The following is a 9791-nucleotide window of genomic DNA, read 5'->3' as shown; positions in this document are numbered from 1 at the left end:
GCTGATTAGATTTTAAGTAACTTCGCTGGTAACTGAATTATTGTTCAGTGGAACCGGAAAATGAACCTCATCGTTCAACTTCCCAAAAATAAATCAAATCTAATTTGAAAATAAATATGAGATTGCTTCTCTTACACTCAAACATTCTCAATAAAATAAATAATTTGAAAATAGTAGTGTATGCAACAACACCCACAGTAATTAAAACCGAGAGAATAACTCTTCCAAATTGATTCAAGAGAATAGTATGGTGAATAAGCCGCTTGCACGAATACCATCAAAGAATTGTGATCATTAGTTCATTGAAACAGTTCATCCCATTGAGTCGCTTATTGGCGCAAGTGACTATCGTGAGCCATAGTAGCCGATTTGACAAACCCGCGGATTCGATATGTCAAAGGTCCTGTGTTTGATTCTCGCTATCGGCACTTTTTTGCTGTTGGGCGAACTTTTTTGAAAATGAACTCAAGAGAATAACGATCTCGGCAATCTCTTGATTTATCCTCTCCGTCCGTTCATTGTGCCCTTTTACTACCAAATAGTGTTCTTTATAGTCTCAATGGTTCTGCCCTAGTGTGGTTTACCGAGTTGATTAACACCTAAACTCCCATCCATAAAATTATCCCGCGGACTACCAAGCAAGCGAAAACAGGTGGAACTCCAACTTCAAACAGCTTAATCTCATCTCACTGTGGACGGATTTTCGATATCAAAACAGCAAAAGATGCGTACAGATCTCTAGATAATGTTGCTTTTTTAAAGAGTCGAAAATAGAGGCTTGTACCCTAAGTTATTCCCGAAACCATAGGAGCAACTTTTTTCAGCCCACTTTTTAATACATGTTTTACAAGCAGTTATAAATATTCAGAATTAAGACGAGTGCTGAAAAAAGGTGCAGTTGGTTATGTTCTACATGACCAGTGTGAAAAAGAGCTTTTTCCAAAACTCTAAAAAGATTATTCTATTTGTATTTATTTTTTAAATGATTGCCTATTTATTTAGTCCTTAACAATTTATTCTAATTAAATGTTTTCAATCATTCCGTTCAAATTGTTTTCGTTTTAGTGTTCTTCGTCCTGCCCCTTTCATCAAAATCTTTCAGTCTTGATTTGAACTTCTTTAAATACATATGGTTTTCGAAAAGTAGTTGAAAAAACTTTTCATCCTTAGAGTTACCTTGTTCAAAACTATCAAGATTTTATTATGTGTATTGCAACGCGCTGTCATTTACAGTTTTGCTTGTGCTGATTGCAGCTGTTTTTTTCACGAATATGCTTAATTTGAAAAGAGAGTGATAATCGTTTTAAAATATCATTGTTTGTGGTGTGCAGTCTATATTGTGGTGGAGTTAATGATTGTAATAGCAACAGAAGGTAAAAATAGTGAAAGTAGATGCTTTTTAAGGCAGTGTCCAACCCACCGTCGCTATTTGTTTGTTTAAAGTTTGGTCATTGAACTGGGTTGAGTGACCGAGTTAGTGCTTTTTTAGTTGATATATAATAAATGAACCCCATGAAAACTAACAAAAATGTGTTGTTTTTTATTGAATTATTGCCAAATTTAAATCCGTTGTCCAAGTCGATCTATTTGCAGTTGATGAAGCCCGCATGCGCTACGTTCCCAGCCGTGTGCAATTAAATCTTGGTTAAAACCACGATAAAGCATTGTGAGCCTGTTTTAAACCCTAATAAATCCTTTTTAAATCAAGTTATTCCTAGCGAGTTTTGGGAGAGAGTCTTTGAAGAAGCATTGAATTTAAAATAGACTTAGAAAAGGATATCAATATTTATAAATTTTCGCCATTTTGCCAAAAAATCAAGGTGCTAAAAATCGTAGCCATGTTGAATTTTGGAGCAACAACCCACAACAAAGATTTTTTTTGATAAAAGTTTAGTCTTTTTGTGATAATTTTGAAGGCGCGTTCCATTATTTCGAGCTATATTGAAAAAATGTTCGGTAATTTTTTTTGGCACTTCTGTTACGGTACATTTCAATGAAAAAATGCAAGTGCTTAAATATATTTATACAATTATTATCAGATGAATTATTAACTACCATAAGCCATTTAGAATTCCATTTCGCATAAGAATATTTGTCTTCAATCAAGTAAATCAGCATGCTGTTCCTTTTTTGTACAGGCTTTTGGTTCTCTTTGAGAGAACAATCATAAATGCTTCATGCTTTGTTATAACTTTCCGGAGTTCCTACAGGTTGCTACAAAAATCTTTTCCAAACTAGAAAGTTTTATTCGAGCATTGAAGAGCCTTATATAGTATTTATTAGGTACACAATAAAATTATAATGTCTTATGATACTCTTCATTTTTACACTGGCTAACCTCCTAAAGTAGTCCATTTTAGCTTTATTGCTGATTTAACACTTATTTAACACAGCATGTGGGACTTAAAGGCATCTCGCATACATTTTCTCAGGAATTCTACATAACTTCTCCAAAACTACAATAAAACAAAAATTGTTACTTGGGCTGTGTGGTCCAGGTGCAATGCGCCATCCAGCAGAGAACAAACCACAATAAGGACGTTAAAGAAATAGACGAGATATTCAGCAAATGAACATTAACCAATTTCACCTTAATTCCTTCGTACGACCCGAAATGACCGTCCCAAAAAGTGTCTAATCAGCAAGTAAAACAAGCAGAATAACCCCCAAACTTTCCTTTAAAACGGAGGACCATAACTACGTCAACTCAAGCGTCATAAATCCCTATCAAGTGTTTTATAGTTTATATCCCGGCGGCACCCACCCACCGACTAACCAACCAAGGGGACATTGTTTCCACCAAACTTGCCATAAAAGCCCCTTCGGCAATCTCTGTGAAGTTTGTCCCATCACATCCCTTGTGTGTGCGAATGTGTGTGATTTAATTCCTAACCTAAGCTGCTTCTTAGGTAGGAAAATCCGATATAACCTAGGGAGGATACCTTGAGTCGCTCAGACCTTGTTCCCAGCCATGAGTAAGGTGTTTCATTCACATATTTTATCATCATCCTCATCATCGTTAGTCGTCATCATTTTCACTCCATCTCGGCGTGGCGTGGGTGCACCCATGTTTGGCGGGACGGCCTTGTGAAGGGACAAAGTTGCCAGCTTTTTGATGGTGTTTTCTTGTTACATCGAGGGACACGGTGGGCATCTTTTGCAGGATATCGGTAAATTTTTAGTATCATTTTTCGGAAATTGGACGAGTTATTTACATAGTTATTATTGACTTCATAATTTTCATAAAAAAATGTGTCAAAATCAAAAGGATAAAATCCAGATCCAGATGTAACAAGTAAATAAATTGATCCTACAGAAACATTTTGGAATTTGAAGAGAATTTTGAGAGCATTTCCCAACTGGGCACGGTTAACTTTCAATGTTTGAAAAAAATTGTTCATCGCTATTTTTTTTCGATTTTTTTTAATTTTTCTTATGTTCAGGGGGTCATTTTGAGCAACTTTTGTTCCACAAAAAACTTTATTTTTTAACTCTTGTTTAATGTTTTCTTGTTTCATTTTTGGTATTTTATTTTGCATTTATCTTGTTTATATAATGTTTGTTTTTGGCATATTCTACCACAAAATGCTTTTCTTATTTTTCATCTTTTTACAGTCACTTTTTTGCTAGTTATTCACATTTTCTGCTATAAAATGGCAACATTTTCATTTAAATGAAAAAATGCATATAGGCATAGTCTGGGACACTACAAAAATTACTGCATACTTATTTAATTTAAAATATAGGAAATGTTAGTAAAAAACACAGTCAAAGTTGACCCCTAAAAAATTACATTTTTTAAATATTGGCAAAGTTACACAAAATTAACGTTAAATATTCTAAAATTTTTAATGATCTTCTTTCCAATGCTTTTAGAAGATCAAAAATTGGTTGAAAAAAGATAAATGATTCAAGGATTAATGATAAATGATAAATGATAAATGATAAATGATAAATGATAAATGATAAATGATAAATGATAAATGATAAATGATAAATGATAAATGATAAATGATAAATGATAAATGATAAATGATAAATGATAAATGATAAATGATAAATGATAAATGATAAATGATAAATGATAAATGATAAATGATAAATGATAAATGATAAATGATAAATGATAAATGATAAATGGGTAATTCTCTACCAACTCACACGAAATCGGGAAAAGTTGCCCCGACCCCTCTTCGATTTGCGTGAAACGTTGTCCTAAGGGGTAACTTTTGTCCCTGATCACGAATCCGAGGTCCGTTTTTTGATATCTCGTGACGGAGGGGCGGTACGACCCCTTCCATTTTTGAACATGCGAAAAAGAGGTGTTTTCAATAATTTGCAGCCTGAAACGGTGATGAGATAGAAATTTGGTGTCAAAGGGACTTTTATGTAAAATTAGACGCCCGATTTGATGGCGTACTCAGAATTCCGAAAAAACGTATTTTTCATCGAAAAAAACACTAAAAAAGTTTTAAAAATTCTCCCATTTTCCGTTACTCGACTGTAAAAATTTTTGGAACATGTCATTTTATGGGAAATTTAATGTACTTTTCGAATCTACATTGACCCAGAAGGGTCATTTTTTCATTTAGAACAAAATTTTTCATTTTAAACTTTCGTGTTTTTTCTAACTTTGCAGGGTTATTTTTTAGAGTGTAACAATGTTCTACAAAGTTGTAGAGCAGACAATTACAAAAATTTTGATATATAGACATAAGGGGTTTGCTTATAAACACCACGAGTTATCGCGATTTTACGAAAAAAAGTTTTGAAAAAGTTACTTTTTGCGTTTCTCTTTGTTTCGTCGTCCGTGTCTGTCGCGGGTGACCATGAACGGCCATGGTCGATGACGACCAACTTTTTCAAAACTTTTTTTCGTAAAATCGCGATAACTCGTGATGTTTATTAGCAAACCCCTTATGTCTATATATCAAAATTTTTGTAGTTGTCTGCTCTACAACTTTGTAGAACATTGTTACACTCTAAAAAATAACCCTGCAAAGTTAGAAAAAACACGAAATTTTCAAATGAAAATTTTTGTTCTAAATAAAAAAATGACCCTTCTGGGTCAATGTAGATTCGAAAAGTACATTAAATTTCCCATTAAATGACATGTTCCAAAAATTTTTACAGTCGAGTAACGGAAAATGGGAGAATTTTTAAAACTTTTTCAGTGTTTTTTTCGATGAAAAATACGTTTTTTCGGAATTCTGAGTACGCCATCAAATCGGGCGTCTAATTTTACATAAAAGTCCCTTTGACACCAAATTTCTATCTCATCACCGTTTCAGGCTGGAAATTATTGAAAAACACCTCTTTTTTCGCATGTTCAAAATTGGAAGGGGTCGTACCGCCCCTCCGTCACGAGATATCAAAAAACGGACCTCGGATTCGTGATCAGGGACAAAAGTTACTCCTTAGGACAAAGTTTCACGCAAATCGAAGAGGGGTCGGGGCAACTGCTGTGTGAGTTGGCGGAGAATTACCCAAATGATAAATGATAAATGATAAATGATAAATGATAAATGATAAATGATAAATGATAAATGATAAATGATAAATGATAAATGATAAATGATAAATGATAAATGATAAATGATAAATGATAAATGATAAATGATAAATGATAAATGATAAATGATAAATGATAAATGATAAATGATAAATGATAAATGATAAATGATAAATGATAAATGATAAATGATAAATGATAAATGATAAATGATAAATGATAAATGATAAATGATACGTGATAAATGATAAATGATAAATGATAAATGATAAATGATAAATGATAAATGATAAATGATAAATGATAAATGATAAATGATAAATGATAAATGATAAATGATAAATGATAAATGATAAATGATAAATGATAAATGATAAATGATAAATGATAAATGATAAATGATAAATGATAAATGATAAATGATAAGAAAAATTCAAATTTTTATACAAAATGTTGGATATTGTGAACATTTTCCAATAGTGCAATAAAATAAGAATTTCATAGACGTTTTCAGATTTCAAAGATTTCAAGATTTCAAAGATTTCATAGATTTCAAAGATTTCAAAGATTTCAAAGATTTCAAAGATTTCAAAGATTTCAAAGATTTCAAAGATTTTAAAGATTTCAAAGATTTCAAAGATTTCAAAGATTTCAAAGATTTCAAAGATTTCAAAGATTTCAAAGATTTCAAAGATTTCAAAGATTTCAAAGATTTCAAAGATTTCAAAGATTTCAAAGATTTCAAAGATTTCAAAGATTTCAAAAATTGCAAGGATTGAGATGAGAGAGAGAGATGAGAGATGAGAGATGAGAGATGAGAGATGAGAGATGAGAGATGAGAGATGAGAGATGAGAGATGAGAGATGAGAGATGAGAGATGAGAGATGAGAGATGAGAGATGAGATATGAGAGATGAGAGATGAGAGATGAGAGATGAGAGATGAGAGATGAGAGATGAGAGATGAGAGATGAGAGATGAGAGTTGAGAGATGAGAGATGAGAGATGAGAGATGAGAGATGAGAGATGAGAGATGAGAGATGAGAGATGAGAGATGAGAGATGAGAGATGAGAGATGAGAGATGAGAGATGAGAGATGAGAGATGAGAGATGAGAGATGAGAGATGAGAGATGAGAGATGAGAGATGAGAGATGAGAGATGAGAGATGAGAGATGAGAGATGAGAGATGAGAGATGAGAGATGAGAGATGAGAGATGAGAGATGAGAGATGAGAGATGAGAGATGAGAGATGAGAGATGAGAGATGAGAGATGAGAAAAAACCTGAGAAATAGATGATTTTAACCATATTTTTTTTCATTTTATCTCACTGTCACGATGAAACCAGCCGAAAAACCCCAACTTTTCGACTTTGAACCAACCAGGTTACCACCTACGGCGACACACGTGTCCTTCTCAATGACTCTACCCCTGGGGGGGTTGACACACTCTTCCTGAAACTCACCTCGCCAGTGTGTGTGTGTGTGGGTGGGTGTAAAACTGCTCACACACGCACGATTTTCTCAATTACCGAAAGAGACTCAGGGGGTGGAGGCTCATCCCCTGAAATGAGTTAAGGTGAAACTATATCATAATTTCTGCTGAGCTGTGATTCATTCTTCGTGACGTCGTCCTATGAGCTCTATTCATTGAGCACTTCTCGTCTCCTCTCTTCTGGATTCAATGGCATTCCATTGAAGGTTGGTGTGTGTGTACCTTCCAGTTAACTTGCTTTTGGCATGTGGAGATGGAGGTTGGGGGTGAGATGATAAAAGGAGATGATATGTTGTGGGCCACGGATGGTTTGAGACGAAGAATTGACAGTCATTTGAGGAATCTGTGCAGGCATGCTGGTTCACCTTGGCTTGTCGGCGTGAATGGGAGAAATTGGCTTATTCTGCAAAAATTGGCACTTTCCGTAGCATCGGTAGCGCAAGGTGATGACAAGGGCATTCAATAAATAGGTACGATGGAGTGGGGGGAGGTGAGCGTTGGCTGGGAAGTGTCGTTTATTCGATAATGAAACCATACTAGACATGACGTGGGCAATTTTTCACTCATTGTTTGGACGGAGTCTGTTGCGAGAGGGGAGAGCCTAATAACTAGGCACTTGATGGAATGGTGACTTTTCGTCGGGGAAGAGGATGAAATCAGCAGGCAATCAACGTGATTGTGGAATAAATTAGATAATAATAATTCAAGCAATTTTTTTTTGAGTGGATTTTTTTATAAATGACAAAGAATTTTCGTGAATTATAATAATAATTATTATTATTATTAATTCACTTAGATATTTTTTTGTGACAGTTGCTTTATGATGAGTCATTCGAGGTTATACTAGGATCGAATAATTTTAATCGGTGTAATCGTCAAAATTGTATGAATTGATCAGCGGCAAAAAGTTGCAGAAAATACAACACCTCCAGGCTACGGTCAGCATCCGAAAGAAAACCAACCAACATGAACGGATGAACGCAGTAGTAACCTTTTTTACACAAGAACTTCTGAACATTTTCATCGAGATGACAACAACTCTGCGTAGTTGCAAAACTCGCGAGGAATAAGATTGTAATTAATAAAAATGTGAACAGCGAATAGTAAAACGAAAAGTACAACAAAGATGAAAACCAATTATGCATTCCACAAAAGTGTCCACGTGGTTTAAAAAGAAAGTAAATTATTTACAACTTTTCTTCAACTTAAATCATATGTATCAGATGAAGCGTTCTACTACGAACAAAATTTCTTTTTCTTATTTTTTTCTAAACAAGACTCGTAAAGGTTACCAATTCCACAAAACTCGCATATCGTTCCCGAAAAACCCCACCTCAACCGTGTGGCAGCTGGCAAACAGACAATTTCAATTTTCCCTGTGACTTCGGCTCAAGATATTAAAAGTTCCTAATTGAAGGAAACTCTGGAACCCTGGATGGGATTCGCCTTCCGTATAAATACAATTGTCTCCCCCAGCAGCAACAGAGCAGTATCACCTTCTGCTGGTTTGACCCCCCGCCAGGCCAAAAAAGGCCAAATTTCAAATATCGAAAAACTTTCTCTTCTTCTTTTCCATTTTTCCCTTCAGCAATCATTGGCTGGAAAATGGGTTTTATTTTCCCTGCGCCCCATTTCTAGGTAGAACACCGCTCTCTGATCAAATGGGTGGAACCTTACACAGGTGCTGCTTATTTCTTAATGCCCAGTGCAAACAGAAATTGGAAATAATCTCATTTCTCCTGCCTGAAGTCGAGTCGTTCTGTGTCGATGATTGCCGCATCGATGGCGAACGCCTACACAAAATCGATTTTGTGACCTTCGTTAAAGTTGAAGCGTGATGCCAGCCACTAAAAAAAAAAACGGTATGCCCCGAGTGAGGATCGAACTCACGACCTTAAGATTATGAGACTTACGCGCTACCTACTGCGCCATCGAGGCCCACACATTTTTGTTCTTCTTTAATCTTCAAAAATTCACCTTTCAGTCTTGGACGAAAACGAACCTTCTAGAAATAATGTAATTAAAAATATGCTAATCATCGTATCATAATTAGATTCCGCCAACTTTTCACCGAATCTAACGTAAAGTGATTATCGATACGGTGCTTCTTTTTTTCTCTGCGGGCGGTGAAAGGTGGAATGATCTTTACTGCGATATTCCATTAATACCAATTAGAGGGGCGACTTGGGTTTTGATGTGGAGGAAGGAGAGAAAAGTCGCTGACAAAGTTTTTAATTACAGCACCGGTTTCACGATGGAATTGATAAGTGCTTTTGGGATCAGATTATTGAGGAAATTTAGAATGGAAAGGTAACTGTTCTATCTACTTTCCATTTTGATTAGTTTTGCTGTAGATTTTTTATATGATATGATTAGCTAATTTTTCTGCAATACAATCAATCTGTCGTCGGTAATGTCGATAATTGTCGGTAACAGGCAAAAATGTCATACCCCTATATCGCAAAAAATGCATGAGGACAGATTTCATGCAGATTCTGATATACTTTCATGCCGCCATGTATCACAATCATGCGACCGCCGGTTGGGTGTGGTCATACAAACTGTATAAAATTATGTATCTTAAAAAGGGATTCTCGGATCTATTTGGTGTCTTTGGAAAAGTTTTAGGTTATGATTAGGACTTTAAAAAAATAGGTACACGAGAAACAAATTTCATAGTTTTAAATTTTACTTATTATGACTGACAGATGAGCTCCCACTTTTTTTATTTTCTTTATTTCATGTTATTTTTTGAGGTACTAAAAAAGACATCTTTTAAGCCATAGAG

General features: G+C 34.8%; 1 non-coding gene across 1 annotated transcript; it reads right to left on the bottom strand.

Annotated features, from left to right (window-relative positions):
* Positions 1–8868: 8868 nt before the first annotated feature.
* Positions 8869–8941, bottom strand: Trnam-cau (transfer RNA methionine (anticodon CAU)). Its single transcript has one exon. It is a non-coding gene; the product is annotated as a tRNA-Met (tRNA).
* Between the last annotated feature and the right edge of the window lie 850 nt (positions 8942–9791).

Source organism: Culex pipiens, chromosome 1 (assembly GCF_016801865.2).
Source record: "Culex pipiens pallens isolate TS chromosome 1, TS_CPP_V2, whole genome shotgun sequence".
Taxonomy (NCBI): domain Eukaryota; kingdom Metazoa; phylum Arthropoda; class Insecta; order Diptera; family Culicidae; genus Culex; species Culex pipiens.
The sequence above is the reverse complement of the archived record's forward strand: the minus strand, read 5'-3'. Positions and strand labels throughout refer to the sequence as shown.